At 39.6% G+C, this 20,548-nt stretch overlaps 1 protein-coding gene across 4 annotated transcripts in view; it reads right to left on the bottom strand.

The window, feature by feature from the left end:
* The window catches only part of MECOM (MDS1 and EVI1 complex locus), a 277,123-nt gene that overhangs the window by 58,944 nt on the left and 197,631 nt on the right, over positions 1-20,548 (bottom strand). The window lies entirely within an intron of this gene.

Genomic DNA, 20,548 nt, shown 5'->3' with positions numbered 1-20,548 from the left:
GCAAAAGAACAGAACTGGCTTGTGAACAAGTAAAAAATATACAATAATATTGTAATAAATTGCCATCATTATCTATGGTTGTGTATTGTTATTTTTCATGAGATTTTACATTTGGCCTATCCTGAATATTAATCATTACTTAGGACACCTTAAACAAAAACTGAAATGGGAAATGTCCATTTTTAAGGTTTTGCATACTTACACAAAGCTATTCTGATTCACTAGCAGCAATGTTTTAAACATCAATATTAAAAACTGCAGAACTGTTGACCTAATGGCGAATAACTAGAAAGGCTGGCAATGTTAATGTCAATCAGTTAATGCAAACTTGAGGAAGTTTCCTATCACAGACTAAATAAGACAGTCCAGAACAAAAAATAATGAATTAAATAACTCCCACAGAACCCTGCTGTATCTACACCTATGTAAAAGTAAAAACTAAACTCTTGGGTATATAGACCAAAAGCAATTTTGCATAGAATTCAGGTAATCACCTAGTTGCAGATTCAACTCATTAACTCACCCACAAACTTCAAGAAGAAGCCCAGTGCTCTGAGGGATCTAGTCAAGAGGCATTATGAATAAGCCTTTGGCCATGAGGCAATTAAAGGGCAATAAGTAGTCCCACAATTTAAAAAAGTAAAATCAAAACAGAAGATAGGGATAATAATTGCTACACACACACACACACACACACACACACACACACACACATCAAGTCTTTTTCAAGACCCCTCTTCACACTAACAACAGAAAGTCCATGTTAAATACCCTCTCTAGTGAGAAAGACGGATATTAACAATTTCTTATTTTTAAAATTACAAACTTTAAGTTGTTTTCTTCAATTCTCAATGCTGAGTGACTCTAATAGCAACTTGCGATCCCCACCACCACCACCCCCCCGCCCCTGCAAGAAGTCCACAGGGAGCATAAATAACAATAGCAATACACATTTTAAAATAGTAAAAAGTTGATATTTTTGTTTTGTTTGTTTTTTGGCTTGTTTGGTTTCTGGTTGATCTTTTATTTGTTTTCTTGACTAGCAAAAAAAAAAGGCACCTCTACTGACACACTAGAGAAATATTTAATGAAGGAAATAGGGTGAAGTCAGTGAAATGCAACACCAGTTCCATTTCATATTTGCAGAAAGACCTGGAAAACTTGTTAATTTCAAAGTCAAGCATCATCTATCCCCTTAGCTTTCGAGCATTCCCTTTTGCGGGGGCAGGGAGTTAAGTACTGCATATACTGCACATAAAATTCTAGGTGTAATTTTATTCCGTGTTAACATTATTGCCATTGCCACTGTCAACAGTGAAATTAATTTAAAAACAGGTTCATTTCCAAAGAATGTCTTTTTACATATATGTTACATGATTATTCAAATACTTCACCAACATATTAACTTTCTTACTCTCAATATTCTTGCCCCAAGACAAAAGCTGAACTTTCTCTAGAAACGTTTCCCCCCTGGGTGAATTATTCACTTTTGATTTGCTAGCAGAACTGCATTTGTCTCCCAAATGTCTTAATCGTCTCGGAAATCTCGAGTAAAATAAAGTAAGAACACATCTTCCGTCATTTCATCTAACACACTCCTGTGTTTTTAAAAGCTGTCAAGTTCCAAAGATAGCTTAAAAAAAAAAAAAAAAGAATTCCCTTTAGGTGGACTCTAGAGAAAGGCCCTTTCAAAAAACCAACAGCAAAAGGAAAGAAAAAAAAAATCCCCACAATCTAGCCAAAGGGTCCGAATGTGACTTTCTCGAGAAGCAGCACACGATGTTGGACAGCAAAGCTGTTACTTGGCAAGGTGGAACTCGGCCGAAAGCGGCTCCAAAGTCGCGTGGCCGGTGCCAGGAATTCAGATTTTGGCAACCCCACCTTCTGCGTCCCTGATACCGACGGACAGACACACGGAGGGAGGGGAAGTAGGAGAAGAGCGGGAGAAAAAAAAGGCCGACAGCCGGCAGAGAGACCCACCGAAGGCCGGACGACCCACCCCGGAGACGCGTCCAGACCGCACCGTTCCACAGGAGGAACAAGGAAATCGCCAGTCCCAGCAACGTAGATAAGCAGCAGGGCTCCGCAAGACTGCGGGCAAGTAGGAAAAGAAGGCTGGGGGGGCGGGGGGCGCCCCGGAGAAGGGGTGCCAAAGCAGGAAACTGTCCGAAGTTACAAACTATGCACATCGCCAAGACTTTTTTTTTTTAAAGTGAGTTCTCTTACCTTTAGATTTCTATGGCCTCAACTCAGCAATAAAAGGCAATCACAGAAGAATTAAAACAAACAAAACAAAATAATCAGCTGCCCCCAGCTTTCCTGCACGAAAATCCTTTCAAACGATCCCGAACCACATCTCGGGATGTTAAAAAAAGAAAAAAAAAAGGAAAGAAAAAGAAAAAAGAAAGCCTCGCGTCTCGATTTCCGAATAGGTCTCTGATAACTTTGTCCGTCTCTAGGATCTGCTCGCCAGGACCACGCGTTTCAGATTTATTGTCCGCCAACAGTGTATTTTTAAGACCAGAAATGAAGTCTCCTCTCGTCTGGGTGACCCGGGTTTGGTGTGTTTTGGCTTTTTTTTCCCCCCCTTCCTAAATGAGCTCGGAGCTATTCCTTCTGGTTCACATCACCTCCCTCTTTTCTCACTTTCTCTTGCTCTTATCAGCCCGATGTGTAATGAAAGTTATCTGAAACCCACTAAAACTTCTTCCACTTCTCTCTCCCAGTTCCAAGGGGGGGGGGGGAACAGGCAGGAGGAGGAGGAGAGTTTGAAAAGGTGGGGGGCCTGGGGAGGCGAGGGGAGCTCTAGCCCCCTTTTAGATCCTCCGCAGCGCCTTCCCCAGTCCTAGACCCTCACGGGATCGTCCCCTTTCGCAGCTCCAAGCGCAGCCGCCGGGTTTCTATTTCATGAACTGTCTCTTTAAAGAGGATCTGCTCGGCCATCCAGAAAGAACCCGGGGCGAGGGAGAAAGGGAGCTATCTCCCGCCGCCCAGAGTGATCGGAAGCCAGACGGGCTCCTCTTTCAGTAAATTTTTAAAGTGACAGCAGCCTCCTCTGGCGGGAGAGGTCACAAAAAGGTCGCCAAGACCCAAGTCCTATAGGGACAGGCTGATTATGGATACACCATCCCCCTTAAACATGTAGATTTCTCCGGTAAACAACCAATGGGGAGACCTCGCCAGGCAGGATTTCTTTCCCTAGGGAAATATCCTCTGTTTCGATGTCCTGAAAGCACAAGTGTAAGTGTGTGTGTGTGTGTGTGTGTGTGTGTGTGTGTGTGTGTGTGTGGTGTTGGAGATGTTGGAGATGGGGGATGGGAGTGATCGGGTGGAGAAGTGCTTTGGGGGGGTGTGAGGGTGTGTGAACCAAGGCTGGGGGTGGGGTGCTGGAGGGGGCGAGAATGGGGTTTAGGGTAAAGAGACACTGACTGGCTCATGCTAAATCTAGTAATTAGAAATTCTCAGAAAACAGCTGCCTAACAGTGAAAGTTGACATGTCCATTTCCAGTTTTCTGCTAAGCATCTTTTCAAAATGATTATTACTGAAATTCATACTCTGTTCCCTCTATTATTATAGTTAGATCAGCTGAAGAGCATGCTACTTTTCCAAATCATATTTTTCTTAAAGGAAGTAATTTAAAAATCTGAAACATTTTTGCATATAACCTGCCCAAATAGTGTGTTAAGGGCTTGGAGAGATTGACAATTATCTGGTGAGTTTTTGCCATATTCTGTGATACGTTAATTAAAACCCCATGAAAGTCCAAAAGTGGAATTAAGCAGTTTGACAACTCAGGTTATTTTTAAACTTTTAACATTATAAATGCTGCTTTGGGGAATCAGTACTGTACGGTGATTAATAACTTTCTAATATATATGGTCAATTTTTATCAAAACATTTCAGAAACAGCACTGGAAGAGAGAATATAGGGAATGCGACAAAATAAGAATCTACAGATTTACCTATAGCCAACCTTGGAAAATTTAGTAAAATCCACCGGTTAAATGGAAATAAATGCTTTTTATCACAAAACTCCATTCATAAAAACAAATGAACACATCCAACTTCTCAGCTCAACAATGGAAAGTTAAGCAAAGTAAGCAAGTCTTAGGGACCCTCGCGGGGGAGGGGTGAAGGGAAAGTCTATGGAAAGCGCGCTTATGTTAAACTTTATCAGCAAACGGGGACAACGCCAAGTCCCCTTTTTGTTTTCTCCAAGTGCAAACAGACGTGTAAATCTAGTAGATGTATATTTCTCCCAAAATGCTGATTTAAAAACAAAAATAGTAACAAAAGGGAGGGATGTGGGGGAGAGAAAATGACAAGAGGTGGTGACTAATTCGTTTCGGTGGCCTGTTATCTGTGACATTGAACTGTTATTTCAGATAATGGCCATTGTTTGAGGGAAAATCGCACAGCAGTGGTAGGTAGGACAGGAAAAATCCTTTGTAAATAACCTAAAACCCGGTCAGATATTCCCATAGAGTTCGGCGCTTGAGAACCTTTAAGAGGCCCCGGTTTGCTGCCATTGATTTCCTGCCCTTCCTCAACTTGCCCATTGTCGGAGCCCTTTTTTTTTTTTTTTAATTTAGCCATAAATTGGACCGGCTCGAGCTATGAGCTGTTCTATTTTCTTCCTGTCAGGATGAGGGATTTGTTTTATGATGCATTGTGTATTAAATACAAGTAATCTGGGGAACCGATTGCTTCAGACAGTGCGGCCTGATCAGGGGGTCTGAGAGCTCAGCGCCCCAATCCCCCGCCCCAGCCCCGCGGCCCCCGCCTCCTTGCCCTTTACAAAGCAGCTCTGAAAAGGAGGAAACGTCGGTGGATAAACAAAAGGTCGGGCAGAATCAGTGGCAGGTCCTGGCTAAATTAGGATTTCGTGGAAAGGGCCTCCGAGTTTTTTTTTCCCTTATATTGGGTTCGGGTGGAGGAGGCGGGGCGACTTTCAAGGTCCGGGTACTTGCAGATGCGGCAGGAGGCCGGTAGATGGCGTTGCGCCCCGAATTAAGGCGCTGCGGCTGCGGCTGCGGCTGCGGCTGCGGCTTCGGCTTCAACCGTCCAGGTGAACCGGCTGCCGCCCGCCGGGCGCGGGCCTTGGGCTTTGCCCTGCGCTTAGCGCGTGGGCCGGCCCGCGTTTCCCGAGCTCCTAGACGAGTGCACCCCGCAGTCCAGACAACGCAGACACCCGCCTGAGCTAAGACTAGTTCTACGTAGGACATTCAAACAGGGACAAAAGAGTTAACGTCTTCTCTCTGAAACCTTGGAAGATTTATCTAGAGAGATGGGGGATTATTTAGCCTCATTATTATTAGTTTATTAATATCATCATCATCAGTCTTGCTCTCTACTGAGTAACTTGTGAGAAAGACTAAAGGAAAATCATCAGAAGGACCCGGGCAAACACCAAATATTAATCTCTCCCCCTAGCTCCCGCTCTCCACCCCCCAACCCCCCCCGCCCAACCCCCCCGTCTCTCCCACCACGCCCCCTCTCTTGTTTGATTATATAATAACTTCGTGTAAAGACAGAGTCACCCTACTTTTTTCCCCGACGACAGAGCTGGAAGTTTAAAAGTAAGGTCCTGAAATCCCCAGGTAGTGAGATGGGCCTCTAATGGAAGGAGCCTCTTGCTCCTTCCGAGAAGACCCTAACCCATCTCCTCCCATCAGAAGTGGAACAGAAGAGAAGACAGAGGGCTGGAGGAAAAGGTGGTGGGGGGAGGGGCTTGTTTTTTCTCCCTGGCTAACTTGCTTTCCATCAGGAGGTTTCTAAAACAATAAATAAATACAAGGAGCCAAATACCACCACCAATTCCCTTTATTTCTTGGGATTTCTGGTGAAATCTGTTTACAGTAGTTCCCAGTTACAAATTAATCTGCAAAAGCCGCTGTCTGCTCAGCAGTAATCAGTAACATGCGTGTTCTGCAGTGTTTAGCGCTGCCCTTGAAATGGGCTATTAAAAATAATGGTTTTACTATAATCTCAAACCAACTTTAATTTGCAAACATGTATCAGGACAAATGATCTAAATATTAAAGGGGATGGAATGGAAGAACATACTACAACAAATGTATAGCTCTGGGGAAAGCAGAAAATAGAGTGATTCATCCTCAATGTTTAAAAAGAGAATCCATACTTTTAAAACATTTTTTCCAGAAGGAGTTAAAATATTGTTTTCTCTGTCTCATTCTGTTAATTGTTGTTTACCAGGAAAAAGGCATTGGAAAATATGAGGTTCGAGTGTGAGTTGATAGATTTTTCTGGGAGCTGTAAAGATCCCCCTTTGGCTGATGGCAGGGCTGAGGTGGGAGAGGTTAATGTGTTTTCTTCCTGGTTTGAAAAGGGCATAAACCCTCCTCAGGCCCCTTCCTTCCTCCCCCATCTGCGTGGATTGCAGAATCTTTAAAAGGCTCAAAGATTTCCAATAAGGCCACTGGCTCTGCCTTCATTGTGTAACTGTTTATTTAAAATAAGTCAATATATTAGTTAAAGCAGTAAGAAGTTAGTGCTCCAGTATTCAAGTGATTCCCACAAGACTGTAAGCTGATGCCTCTTTTAAGCCTTAAACTTCATGGTTGTCCCAGAAGTAAAAGTTCTGCTAATGGAGACCCTATGGGCATGGTACATTCCAGCACATCATTAAAGGAAAGAAAAGCAGTCCAGCCAAAGCCAGATGAAATGACTGCACTGTCCACTTTTAATAGGCTTCCTGTGGACAAACAGCCCTGTAACACTCTGCAGAGGACAATATTTAAAAACAAGACAACTTGCTGGCAGTTTTCAATACCATAAAGTTAATAAAGTATGTTCCCATTCACCCTGACATTATGTTTTTAGTTTATAGAGGAAGGCACTTTATAACCTCAGCCTAAGGAGAGTTCCCTTAATTCCACAGCTCTTGGTTTCTTGAGGTGGCTAAATATACACTGAAGTTCAAGCCTGACATTTTTGTTTTAACACTGTTTTTTTTTTTTTATAGCTTTTCAAGAACGTACAAGTGCATTTTTACATTTCTCAAGTGCAGTTTCATTCATGGAGATCCTGTTAAATCTTGTTTTATACAGTTCACATCAAGAAGCATGAAATAATCTGAGAAACTGACATTTGGCCAAACAATAACTGCTTGTTAATTAAATTAGCTTCATGTATAGATATTGATGTGTGTTTAAAAAGTAAATCGATGCTTCCTTTTCCACATCAGAATAGGATTTTGTAAAATTTAACTTAACTGAGACAAAGATAAGAAAAATTATATATGTCTTTAGGATTCAGGAGACTCCCCACTGATTCTCATATAAATATTTTTCCCTATACAGAAACTCCAGTTTGTCTCTCCTCTTTCTTTGCCTCCAAATTCTTGACCACCTACAAGTTCTTCTCCCAAATCCTTTTACTTAAAGAGTAAGCCTTGTAATGAAGCATAACATCTAACAAGAGAACCTAGATCAGAAAGCCATGGAATCAAAGGTAATATTTTAATTTTAGTTTATATGTTTTAATCAGGGGAGTATTTCACAAGATGGGCTCCCTAAATCTGAAGGTGAATTCTGTGGTGCTGGGTAGGTAGACCCCAACAAAACAGTCCAGCACAATAAATTTACAAACAAAAAGGGCCCTGAATGTCTATAGTCACCAACATATATCATCACTGCTCAGGAAAGATATTTCTAGTCTCTCTTGATGGACTTTTTTTTTTTTTTTAATCTACGGGTGTGGGGGAGGAAACTATTGGGGAAAAAAAAAGAAAAAAGGAAATTAAAGGTAAAAAAATGTAAATAAAAAATTTCCCTTGGTCTGGAAATGGGCCCTACTGAAAGCATGTTAATCTCCACCTCAGTAATTTGGTTCTCCAGGAGAAGACAGAAGCCCTGCTGCTGTGCCCTGCACTTCATAAATCACATCTTTATGTGGACAAGGTCAGGGCACCTAACAGCTCAGACATGGGCCTTTGCAGTGGCTCGAGGATTCAGGCATGTTTACTCTCCCGCTTGGCTCTCCGAGGAGTAGTCCAGCACGCTTCTAATTACTTTTGATTATTTTCATTTGCTGGGGTCAGTCTGGCTTGCCAGGACTGCTGGAGGGTTGATTTCCTACAAATCTTGATGTCTTTGTAGGACGGCACTGTGTGCATTCAGAATTAGCACCCCGTTATTGTCCCTACAGCATGGGATCCTTCATAACATACCGTGATGCAAAAGTTTCCCCAGTGAACCCAATACCTGCTTCCTATTTTATTAATTAACTACACAAGCATAATCACCTATCTGATCTTTAAAAAAAGATGCAGATGACTTGCTTACCAGTTGAGTATTTGATAGTATATTTAGCCAGAATGAAAGTGAATTTCTTTTTTCTTTTCTTTTTTTTTTTTTTTGCTTTGACTTTAAATATATTTAGTAATGACTAGCAGCTCTTTGGAAACTAAGATGAAATACTTTGCTGAGACAACAGCTCTAGTGAATAAATTGTTATACTCAAAGATTTATTTTCTAAACTCCAATTAAGATTGCCGTATTTAAAATATTTTTTGTTGGGCTATTTTGATGTATTTCAGGTCTAAGTTATTACACTGAGTGGTTATTTTGTGTGTAAAGCACAACAACAACAAAAAATTTATACCAAGTTTAAATGAAAAGACTGATATAAAATAAAAACTTAAATAAAATATATTTTAGTAAAATTTTGGTAGAGAAAAAGGAACAAAATACCATTATTTTTCTCTTCCTTATCCACCCAAAGTAGAAATGTTTAATGATCTGATGTGTATGCCTTGAAAGATGCCTTAAAAAATGATGAACAAATAAATATTCACAAAAACTGAAAAATATATATTCACCAAACAACATATAACACATTTATCTGGTTGTTAGGACAATAAGCATTGTAGATTACTGAGCAAAAATTACTATTATATTTTCTTTTTATAGACAACTTGGATCATGATTATAATTAGTCTCAAAAACCCAAATCCCTCATTCTTCCTAACTTTAGCTCAAAGAATTAAATGTTCTTAGAATTAACCTCAACTCTTTTAGGAATTAAGTTTTATTTATTTTATTAATTTCAATTAATTCAATCTTTCAAGACACTATTTAGCACATTACACAATAACTCTAGGGTCAGCTTATCCCCTGAGGCTATAAAAACGCCATTTCAGGGTGCTTTTAGACTCATAATTTTGTGGGGAAAGTGAGTTGGAAGACCTTTGTCTACTCCTCTCTCCACTCCTAGCTATGTGCCTGTGGGTAAGTCACTTAACCTTTGAGTTGGTTTCCATGAAAGTTTCATAATGTCAGCCCAACAGGAGTGTTGGGAAAATAAATGGGGTAATAGGAGTGTGAACTGCTCTGAGTTCATCGGAACAGGTGAAAATACTATAAGTTTCACAGTATTGGTGTTGGTATACTTTCAGTGAGGAAGACAGTCTAGTCTATATTTTGAAGAAGAGCAAAATATAAGGATTTTTCTATCCTCTTTCTTCCATTCCAATGTCAGTTGCCCTAATCCTTACCCTGACCTATGGAAGAGAAGAATTTGAAGAAAAATGTTTTTGCTCTCTCAAGCTGTGGTACCCGCGAAGATGTCTGTCTCTGTCCGGCTTGCAGCTGAGTTCATTCTGCCCCCCCACCGCCGCCCCCGCCACTGTGTTATCTGCCAATCAGTGAGAGAGAGAGCTCTGAGGCAGAGGGAAAATGTCACTGAGATTCAAGTTCCCTAAAGACCAGGTTAGGCAGCCATACATACACATACACACACCCAAACACACACACATTCAGATTAGTTTTAGGCCAATATTTATTACCAAGGCCAGGAAATTTATTCTCTACCATGTCCTCTGGTGGACTTTAAGTGCCAGAATAGCAGAGATTGGGTCTATTGCCCAGAGCCTAACTCAACACCGGGCATATAGTAGGTATTCAGTAGATGGTTGTTGAAAAAATGTATCAGGACCTTCCTTGATTTTCATTCCCACCTAGCTTGGATGCCTGGCTTGAATGCCTGTTACCTCTTGTCTGAATTATTGCAATGACCTCCTAACAGATCTTCTGACCACAGCTTGCCTTCCCACCAGTTTATGCTCAGCACTGTTCATCTTCCCAAGTATCAGCTGTTAGTCACTCCCCTGTTTAAAATTCTTCAATGGGTTTCAGTTTGTCTAATGTTTCAGTATAAACTCATTCCATTTTTTGAAAATTAAATGAAGCCATATATGTAAATCACAGAATCATGCATGGTGCCTAGCATATGGTCAATAAAAGTAGTTATTATTATTATTGATACTACTGAAATAATTGTTATAATATTATCTTCTTCAGCCTATAAGTCATTTTGCCTTGATTATCTTGGATGAAATCTTATCTGCCCTTCAAAGATTCCCCCCCTTTTTATGCCCTGTGATTCCTACCAGCCAAGTTTGACCTTTTCATCATTCACCCCAAATTATCTGTGCTTCCCTCCTGGTTTACAGGCCAGTTCTATCTTACCTTACAGTAGTATCTCTAATGCTCTTCAGTGTTCATTATTAAAATCATCAAATATCCTCCTATGAAGGGTCATAAGATTATAAGATTCTTCAAGATGAAATCAAGTTTTATTCACACTGACATCTTCAGCAGCATCTCCTCATAAGGGGCTGAAACCACCTCTGAACTTCCCTTGCAAGAGTGAATTAATTATGGCCAGATGTATGAGGGATTGCTACATTTAATATCCAAGACAACTGGACTATTTAACATTGTTCCCCATGGGAATCAACTGATGAACTAAGTCGTCTCTTTTAGGGCATTTAGAGATAGAAATTCCTGCCACTGCTATTTCCCAGAAGCAGCACTTCATTGCTCCCCATCACTCAAATGTCTGTTTCTGTACCATCTGCCCTTTACCTGAGTGCCAACCCTGGGCAACATCTGGGACTCTTTCCTTTCCCTTATCCCCAGTAAGCAGTCATTGGCTTGGTTGGTCTGTTCAGTTGTTTCTATGGGCCCTTCCCTTCCCACTGGCACTGGCCTGCTGGAAGCCCTTGTCATTGCAGGCCTGAATTTTGTGACATCTTTATACCAAAAATTTGCCTTCCTGAAATAACAAAGTTATAACAATGTTTTGTTTTACCTTAAAAAAGAAAGGTTTTTTTTTAAAAAAAAAAAAAAAGAAAAAACATGCTAATAAAGATTCCAATGGATCCTAATCTGCTAGAAAATAAAGCCCCTAATCCCAAATACAATCTCCTTTCTAATTTGATGTCACATTTATCTTTCTAGGCCCATTTCCGGATTCTTCCCTCTAAACAAATCTTCAGCTCTGGTTAAAGCTAGGGATGTGAGCAGAAGCATTTAATCCTTTAACTGTGCTCATGTGGGCCCTTCACATTTCTTTGATAGTCACAGCATTCAGGAGATGAAACAATAGAAATAATAGTTCTATTTGTCAAGCTCATACACAGCCTCCAGGCACCCTTTCTTGAAATTCTTACAGTACTCATTATTAAAATCATTCACTAGCCAATCATCATATTTAGGGTCATTTGGAATATTTCTGTTAGCTGCCAATCTACCTTATAGGCTGTTTAGTGGCAAGAAACACCATACACACCAGCATTTTCTAATCTGTGACTGGTTAACAGGTATTCTCTGGAAATGTGTTCTGTGGTTAAATAAGGTGATAACTCCCATTGGGGCTTCACAATGAACATCAACATGGTAAATGCTTTAAGACTCTAAAAGCCTCAGTAAAGAAACCTTTTGACTTGTTTAATGGGGCATCAACAAAAATATTTAAACATGAGTGAAAGCCCCTTGCCCCCTCCACTGGGACACGTAAGGGAAACAATTTTATGTTACTTTGCATCCGTTTCAGCAAAACATATAAGTATTCTTCTAAATATTTTTTCTGTTGACTTTTTAAAATTCTTGATCAAAAATGTTACTGCAAAATAGATGAATAGAGACAAAAATCAAGCCTCAACTTTTCATCCAAACTGAAAGCATCTGAAATTTCTATCAAGCTCACACGACAAGTAGGTTATCAGTAAACTCTAGCCAATTGATCCTCGCCCCATGAACTGCTCTAATTATATTTGAGAGTATGGTACGAGAACCTTCCAAAGGAATGTGTATAATCTCATTTTGAAATCAACCCACTCTTTCCTAACCTCTTCCATTACAAGCTCTCCTAAAGCATAGATTTTACCATGGGCATATTTACACACAATGTTTTACATTATTTAGGCTTTTCTTAATAAGATTTGGCATTATCTAGATCTGCACTTCCCCAGGAGAAAAAAAAAAAAGGCAGCAAGTCAATCTCAGTCTAAGGATGCCTGAATTAAATGTTTAAGAATTTGCCTTTTTTCCAGTTTTGATATTGGATTCATGTGTTGTGCCTGCCGATGGCTGCCTAACCACTAAACTAAGTGGACATTAAATCAGATGGCATACAAAATTACAGGAATTTGATCTTTAGATAAACCACAAACCTTGATGAACTAACGTTGTTCCAGATGAATTAACTCATCATCCTGAGGAACAGAACATTTCACAGGAGCGACCACACAATCTTTTCTGTAAAGAACGCTAATGACTATGATTAATTTGTGATCTATTGGAAATGCTTGCTTCTAACTGGAAGGGCAAACACTAAACAAAAGGAGTTCTGGCCCCAGAATTAACACTCTACTCCAAAGCTTTGATAGTACGTGCTGGTTATGATGTGTGCATTACAGAATTACTAAGAAACAATCAATAGGTTAAGTTCTTATCAATGATTTAGTGAAAGATTTCTTTTCTCTATGTCGGAAATTCTAAAATTCCATTTTATTACAGCAATGACCACAGCCAGACACTTTAACAATAAAAAAAATTAAAAGAGCCAGGAAAGTGTGATAGGCTTGCAATTCATTGAATGGGTGTCACATCTCTTTTGAAACATATCAAAGGTAAAACGTCAAAATATTCCAACAGTTGGTTAAAGTACCAATAAAATCTCAGTATCATTGTGACTATATAGACATTGATTTCAGCCACGGTTTTAGAAAAACATCCTCTGTAAATTTTGTTGAGTCAATTCTTCAGCTTCAACTAAAATCCTAAAATAGCCTGTCTATAAACTCCAGAATTAAGTACCGGTCAACTTCCACGATGCAGATTCTCAAAGGTATTTGTGCTTTGGTATGTAGTTCTTGGCCAGAAAACAAACCCAGGCTTGCTAATGCAATGCCCTACAACTAGAACGGAGAATGCCAAAAGGGACATGAATGGAAATACTTAAAGAGGAAAGAAAAATACGCACCCTGACTCACACATAACTTCTATCCGCATATGATCTGGACTATAAATTTACAAATAAAACATGGAACCCAGTCATAAGATGGAGAAAGTTGAAATTATGAGCCTAAGAAGGTAAGATTGAAATGACCACAGATTTCAAATTTTAAACTCATGCTTCTGTGTAATAACACATTGCATCTTACACACTTGTATTTCCCCTCCCCACTTCCACTCTTACAAGAAGCTAGCAAAGTTCATATGTCCTCAAAAAAAAATGGGTAGATGAATCAAATTGAAATGATTCACTATACACTTTGGCTACGTAATGTATTTGTATTAATTTTGTGGCTTTTGTTGTTTTGGCAGCAAGTATCATAATAAATGTGTATTATTTCCTGTGCATAGCTCCTCAGTGATCAATTCTGAACTATTTCAAGAAAGTCATTTAAAATCTTTGCTTAATTTTAATCTTGGAAAGTATCGTGGCATTGTAACTTATACATATTCAAGTTACTGATGTTCAACTCTTGTGAACAGAAGGAAAGGGAAGGAAGAGGAAGAGAGAGAATAAGGGAGGATTGAGAGAGAGAGAAATTGAATGATCTTTTACCCAGAAAAGAGAATGAGGTGGAGACATGAATTATCTGTTCTCTCGGTAGCAATCAGGGATCAAATGCCTTTTGTGATGAGTATCTTGTGTTGAGTGTGTAACTCTCACATTCAGAGAGATTTTTCACACCATGCAGTATCTGAATGCAGATACTATACATCACTTTCTCTGATGCTCAACCAAAGCCAAGGTGACTCATATCAACACTGGTGGTTTAAGGGCTGAGCAAGGGAAAGTTTGATTACACCTGATTTCCAATTACTTGCTCACGGCATACTCTAAGCCCTCAATAAAATGTAAACTGACTGAGTTTGGTTTAGGTTTTGAAAAATATTTCATAGCAGTGACAAAATAAATAATCAAGACAAATAAATTAACGTATCCTCTACCCATAGGATTTGTGGAGGGCAAAGCAACATTTCTAATTCTTGCCTGTCCTGCCACATTTTGCTTAATGTTGTCCAGGTGATACAGTGGATCCTGCAGGACTCACATGACCCAGCTGTCAAATCACTCACACCTAGGATGCGGTGGCAATAGTCTGTTTTCACAAACAACCTGCCTTTTGTAGCCTTTAGTAGGGAAGCTGATGGACTGAAATTGGTAAGCTGCCAGAATGAAGTAAGAAGATCTTCTTCCCAGGGCTCAGCAGACCACAGGTTCCCTCCCTGCAAATAGGAACTCAGTTTGGCTCGTGAGCCATCAGTCTCATCTACGGTTTCCTACTAAGCTGTAGCCCTCTGATGCCAGAGGTCATGATGGAGTCTTCATCTAAGTATGTGATACTGAGAGTTGCTTAAACTTGTTGATGCAGTCTTTAAAATTAGAGTAATGGTACCTATATCATAGGTTATCAGGATTAAACTGGAGATAATGTATATAAAGAACTTAGTATATTGGGGCACTGGGGTGGCACAGTCGGTTGGGCATCTGACTCTTGGTTTAAGCTCAGGTCTGATCTCAGGGTCGTGAGACTGAGCCCCACGTTGCACTCCATGCTCAGCGTGGAGCCAGCTTGGGTTTCTCTCTCCCTCTTCCTCTGCTCTTCCCCCCATGCTCTTGCTCTCTCTCAAATAAATAAGTAAATAAAATCTTAAAAAAAAAAAAAACCTTATTATAATGCCTGGTGCATCGCAGAGACTCATAAGGAGGAAAAACAGTATAGTGATTAAAACCACAGACAGCCTGGATTTAAATCACAGCTTCACTATACGCTAGGCCAGTGACATGTGCCAAGTTACCTATCGCCTGGGCTTCCTCATCTGTAAATGAGGATAATGATAGTATCTCCTAGGGCTATTGAGAGGATTAAATACAATCAGCCATTCATAGCACTTAGCTCAGCGCCTAGCACCTAAGCACCTAATAAACATTAGCTATCATTAAAAGGAGTCCTAACTATAAAATAGTTACCCTCTATATAAATGCCACCTATGGTTTGTTTCTGTCAGACATCCTTACACTGGAAGACAAACTTTTTTCCTCCTAATTTATTGTCATTCAGGCAGCAGGTTGTTTCAGAGAAACAGAAACACAGAGCCCCAGAAAGAATAATCAAAAGAAGCAATACGAATACACATTCATTATGGTCGCTAACAATTAAGCTTCCCCATGTTAGTGAGGAGAAATAATTCCTAAGAGAAGACTATCTAGGAGACAGGTAAAAGAAAGCACAGGAAGAGAAACAGGAGTCTTCATGATTCTACTGAAAGTCACACGTTTTTACAATAAACCTTGAACAGAAATAAGTTTGAAGTACAGTTTAGTCATTAGTTGAAGTAAGCTATTAAGTGATATAATTCTTCAAAATGTGGGGAAAATGGGACATGAAACATTCAAGGGAAAGGAAAGATAACAGAGTAAGGAGTTGGTGTGAATGCAGAGGATCACAGTAGAGGTTGTTCAATTTGAGGTGTGTAAGTTTGTTCTGGTGGCTGGGTCCACAAATGTGAGCGAGAGGCCATTGGAAATGGATCTCCAACACCGGTCAGATCTTCAGATGACTGCAGCCACCATCCTAACTGCAACTTGATGAGACCCTGGGCCAGAACCACCCAGCTAGCTAAGTGGCTCCTGATTTCCTAAACCATGGAAACTGAAAATAATGAATGTTTATTATTGTTTTGAGCCACTAAGTTTGGGGGTAACTTATTTTGCAGCAATAGATACAAAATACACCAGCCAAAGCTCTTTGGTGGATATGGAGAATTCAGTGGCCCTACCTCTTCAAGTCGTCAGGGCATTAAGGCCTGTGTGAAGGAGCACTCCCCAGCCTGCACTTGGCCGCCGTCTGTTGTAGCTCCAAAGGGGGCGCTTTCACACGTTCATCTAAAAATGCCTGCTTCCATTTCTACTCATGAACTGTTGCTCAAGGCCAAATTATAGAACACTTTCCAAAGACTGTTGGAATTTAGGCTAAATTGGATTGAAAACAGAAAAAGGCAGTCATTACAAGTTTCAGAGTGGTGACATTATGACAACAAGACTTCAGAAAGATTTGTTTTCTGTTTCCAGAGCCATCACATGGGAGATCATTGTTTGGGGGCAGGTACCAAATGAGAATTAGTTGCTTTGAAAATTCAAACTGATTTTTGTTGTCTTTATAAAAGGACTAAGATGTTGATCTTTTTTTTTTAAGATTTTATTTATTCATGAGAGACAGAGAGAGAGAGAGGCAGAGGGAGAAGCAGGTTCCCCACTGAGTAGGGAACCCGATGTGGAACTCAATCCCAGGACCCCGGGATCATGACCTGAGCTGAAGGTAGACGTTTAACCATCTGAGCCACCCAGGCACCCTAAGATGTTGATCTTTGAACAAAGAAGTGCCTCGCTAAACTGTTTACCAGGAGTTCCCCCAACTCCAACCCAAAGCTAGAAGAAAGGTAATACAACCATATCAGTACCAAATGCATCAGTGAAAAAGAATACTAGCAATTTCTGTTTCTCTGCCCTTCCACCTCTGTCATGGACTAGGACCTTGCCCCTTGCCTGCGGTAGCAGGACGTCTCCTAGGAGCTACAGCCACTTCTGATAAAGTGGTTGTTGGCCACCATTCCCACAGGCTCCCAGAGAGATTGCCAGGTTTGCCAAAGTACCAACCAAACCATATCACATGTGACAGAGAGCACAGTAGGGATAACCCATTATCCTTTCCAAGGGATATACTTTCCACTTAAACTAACTGAGTCGCTAATGTTACAAAACCATGAAAGGGCATGACAAGTAAAATTATCACCACAGTAAAACTGAGAAAGGAGATGCAGACATTAGAGAACTTGCCCAAGGTCCCAAAGCTAGTAAGTGCCGGCCCTGCGACTAGAAGACAGAACTTTCCCATTCTTATCAAATGCTTTTCCCACAGCGCCGGTGGTTCTTCACCTATCCCTGCAAAGAGGCTGGATTTATATTTATTTATTTTTCTCTTAAAGAAAATCTGATAATTTTACTTATCACTCCACTTCGATATTTCCTTTGCGGTTTTCATTTTTAAACATTTTCTTTGAGGTTTTTCAAATTACAAAAGTAATACATGTTTGTTTTGCCAATCAAGCAACACAACACAAAGGTGTTTCACTTTTCAGAGGTAATCAATATTCAGTCCAGTGTGGTTTTCTTTGCTCACACAAGACAAATAAATATATACATTTCTATATTCTATATAAAGTTCTATATTTATTTTTACCAAAATAAGAGTTATACTGTACACATTAGTCTACAACTTCCTTTTTTGAATGTGTCAAGAGATCACAATCTATACGTTAGGAAGTCTATGTCTTCTAATTTGAAGTTCTTTTTCTAATTGCTGTATGCATACAAACAATCACATGTACATACACATACACACATACATTCTGCATGGACTCTTGGGTTTCAGAATGACTCTGGAATGTCTCCTCTAGCATACCCCACTCTCTCCAATGCCTGGGCTCTTGATTCACAGTTGAAAATGACCAAACTAAATATGCTGCAGGATAAGGTTTAGAAACCAGAGGAAATAAAAAGTTAATATAAGCCATTATTCCTGTTGTTAAGGCCCATGCAATCTATTTAGAGAGACAAGACTAAGCTACTTGAAAGAACGGCAAATAGCACAAGACTGTAAGTCATTAAGTACTAAATTATGTGGCTCAAATGATAAGTGCTGCAGAGATTCAGCAAGGAGGGAGATGTGTGAAGGCTGCCATGCAGGAGAAGCTTTATGGGAGAAGGGAGACTTGCACTCATTCAAAGACTGGGCAAAAGTGGAAAAGAATATTTCTGGGGAGTCTACCGTGCGCCAGACTTAAGCTAAATGTATTTTCAATGTTTGCTTAATTGCTTTGATAAAACCCAGCATTTCTATTGTTCCTCAGGTGTATTAAATCATCCCTAGATGTTTTTAAAATATATATTATAGTGTCTTAGGTATGTGTATATTCACAGTTGTGTCTTAAACAAAGAGATTAATTTTCCTGATGGATTCAAATGTACCAGGCAGATTTATGCTCAATGCCAGGTGAATCTGTTAACGTAAATTAGAGGAACATTGGAAAATAATTTTTCTGGTAAAATCTAAAAGCAATTGGTAATCTCATGAAATTTCTAGAGTAATTTTTTATTAACCTAAGAATAACTGATAACATACTGAAGGTACATATCCAGGCATAATGCTTTGTAGGTAAGCTAGAAACATCTGATTTCAGAGAATGGGTTTTCCCATTTTCTTTAACAACGAAAGACACAGTCTATGTTATAGTCAGCCTATTTGCTATAGTAATAATAAAAATAACAAAAATCACAAAACTCTTCGACATTGTAAGCATAATGTCTAAATACATATGCCCACTGCTGTTTTTTTGTGTTGTGATCACTTAAAAATCAACCCATGGATTTAACTTTTTTGTAAATTATTTGGTTCTGATTATAAATGTAGGCAAAAGATATCCATTATTTTTTTAAAGATTTATTGATTTATTTGAGAGAGAGAGAGAGAGAAAGAGGAAAGGGCAGAGGGAAAGAATCTTTCAAGCAGACTCCTCACTGAATGCAGAGCCTGACACAGGGCTCAATCTCAGGACGAGATCATGACCTGCACCAAAACCAAGAGTTGGATGCTCAACCACCTGAGCCACTCAGGCATCCAATATCCATTATTTCTTTTAAAGCAAGTGTCTTCAAATATTTTATTTCTAACATTAGTTAGTCTAGTTAATTTTACTCATTTATTCATTCATTCTGGAAAGAAATATGATCTTTGCCAAATTCTCATCTTTAAAAACCCTAATGGTAACAATGTGGCAAGTGAATTGGGGTGGAGCAAGTGGATGCCAGGTGACCAATTAGCAAGCTATTGAAATCGTAGAAGCAAGAGATGATGATAAGATGGTAAGACATATAATAATCATAATACAATCATTTATTAAGTGCCTCTTCTATGTCAAGTGCTTATTATGCATTATTTCACTTAATAACTCACTAACAGGCTGTAAGTGATTATTACCCTTGTTTTACAGATGACAAAAGTGAACTCAACTGAGTAAATAATTTGCCCTAAGTCATGCAACTGTTAAGTATTAAAGATGGGATTCAAACCCCGATCAATAATGACTGTATATTCTGCTATAACCTTTTCCCAAGGCTGCACTACCTCAGACGTAAAGACCAGAAAGATTGGCCTCCTAATTTGCCAAAGATGTCATCTGTCTGATATTGGGAGTTGGCATTCAGGGTCACTCTGAGCCAACCACTGACTGACAGGGAGCCTAAGGGATGCTAACCTCGGTTTAACAATGCGTATTAGATAAATGAAGGAAGAACCCACCAGGGGCATTTTTTTAAAAGATTTTACTTATTTATTTTGACAGAGAGAGAGACACAACGAGAGAGGGAACACAAGCAGGGGGAGTGGGAGAGGGAGAAGCAGTCTTCCTGCGGAGCAGAGAGCCTGACGTGGGGCTTGATCCCAGGACTCTGGGACCATGCACTAGGGGCATTTTCAAGGCCAATATGAACTCTGGAGACATCAGCGAATCTATATAGCATATTAGTAATTAATGCAATCATTTTGCAGATGTGAACACGGAGGCCAGAGAAGCAACATATTGTTCCCAAGGCTCAATCATAATCAGAGTAAGAACAAATTTGTACCAATGCTTGGTTTATGGCATCATCCCATTTTTTCAATTACTCTCTCATTGATGAACATATTTTAATTGTAGTCCATTAGGGAAAAAAAAAGCACATGAAAAAGAAACTCAGTACTCGAGACAGAGAAGAGAGATACTTCTTAGAAGTAAAATTTTAATCCTTTACTAAGGTTCTCAAAAGTGACCTTAGAAAACCTATTACCTCTCCTCGTCTTACATTTGTCACTTAGATTTGTGTAGAAACATAAAGGTAAAAATAAAAGAAAACAAAACAATTTCCTATTTTTCTGTCCACAACTATGCATCTGCCATAATAGGGATGCTAGTAAAAACGATGAAATTTGATGTTTAACATTATGTCATTAATCCATAATTATGTCTCGTAGCCCATAGAAGGTGGTTGGGGTTATTAGTGCCAGTTTCCTCCTAAATCCAGCATGCTGGCCCTTACTATCGGCTTCCTTATCTGATTATTTACACTGTTTGAAACTTCCTTGTGCTTTTATCATCAAAAACCACTTGTGGTCTGCAACCTGGGTGCAAA

Source organism: Eumetopias jubatus, unplaced genomic scaffold (genome assembly GCF_037043125.1).
Source record: "Eumetopias jubatus isolate StellerSeaLion01/CBP00866 unplaced genomic scaffold, mEumJub1_p1.0 scaffold_1, whole genome shotgun sequence".
NCBI lineage: Eukaryota > Metazoa > Chordata > Mammalia > Carnivora > Otariidae > Eumetopias > Eumetopias jubatus.
The sequence above is the reverse complement of the archived record's forward strand: the minus strand, read 5'-3'. Positions and strand labels throughout refer to the sequence as shown.